The sequence below is a fragment of the Halyomorpha halys genome, unplaced genomic scaffold, assembly GCF_000696795.3.
Source record: "Halyomorpha halys isolate HHAL.00 unplaced genomic scaffold, Hhal_1.1 Scaffold10141.1, whole genome shotgun sequence".
In the NCBI taxonomy this organism is placed as follows: Eukaryota; Metazoa; Arthropoda; class Insecta; order Hemiptera; family Pentatomidae; genus Halyomorpha; species Halyomorpha halys.
The window spans coordinates 1-1,208 of NW_027105107.1; the positions used below are offsets into that span (position 1 = coordinate 1).

General features: G+C 37.7%; 1 pseudogene; it reads left to right on the forward strand.

Moving 5' to 3' along the window:
* The first annotated feature begins 186 nt into the window (after nucleotides 1-186).
* LOC136796038 (fibronectin type 3 and ankyrin repeat domains protein 1 pseudogene) lies at nucleotides 187-548 on the forward strand (annotated as a pseudogene).
* The last annotated feature ends 660 nt before the right edge of the window (nucleotides 549-1,208 follow it).

Sequence of the window (1,208 nt, forward strand, 5' to 3'; positions counted from 1 at the left end):
AATGGTGCCGATCCGAAACTGAAGGATAAAGAAGGTAGGACAGCACTTCACTACGCCGCTGAAGGAGGCTGCACTGGGGCCGTGGCCACTCTGCTGGAAGCTGGAGCCAGGGTGGATGAGCTGGATACTAAGGGTAACAGTCCTTGTTTCTTTGCAGCCATAAATAATAAGCTGGCCGTTTTGCAGGTGCTAGTGGAGAATGGGGCCGACCTGGCTCTGAGGGATAGGAGTGGTGAAGGGATATTGCATCATGCGGCCCTCTGTGGACACGTTGAGGCCGTAAAGTGGCTACTTGATGCTGGTGTGGCCGTGGATATGAGAAATTGGAACCAGAGGACTGCCTTACAAAGAGGAGCAGCAGTGAAAGGTCATACCGCTGTGGCCACCTTACTGCTGGACCGTGGGGCAGACCCATCTGCTAGGGATTGTAATGGCTGGACACCGCTAATAATAGCAACTTACTATGGCCACTTGGCCGTGGTGCAGCTGCTCTTCGACCGCGGGGCTGATATCAATGCTAGGAATAATGAAGGACGCACTGCCTTATGGTGGGCAAATAATAACAGCCGCACAGACGTAGCAGCCTGGCTGAGGGCCAAGGGCGGGGTCATAAAAAAGATAGGAAAAAAGAAAAAAACATAAAACGTGATTATTCATATTTTATACTTATTTTATTATATTTTAATAGCATTTATTTATTCATTTAATTTTTTGTTTCAATAATTTTATTTTTTAAATTATTAATAAACTAAAATATTCATGTTACTTTAAATTTAAATTTTATTTCCTTAATTTTTACTTGTCATTTTTACTTACCTATTTATACATTTTATTTTCCACTTCTTTCATCACTTTATTTTTATTATTTTCTTTTTTGTACAATTATTTACTTTGTCATTCTGGCTTTATTTTATTTTCTGCATTCATTTGTTCTTCTGGCCAAAACATTGGTTAAATTATTTAAATAAGTTATTCCAACTTATTTGTGTTATATTCTGACCGCACCTCTCGACTATCTTCTCATATTTTTCATTTTAGTTCAACTCTAACATATAGTTCATTCACCCTGTGTCTATTGTTCGTTTTTATTCCATAATGCAATTAAACAAATGTAAAAATCTTGATTTTATGCACACACACATATATATATATGTATTGTAATATGCTCTTTTTTAGTAAATAGTATATTTTGATGTATAAAGGGTTTT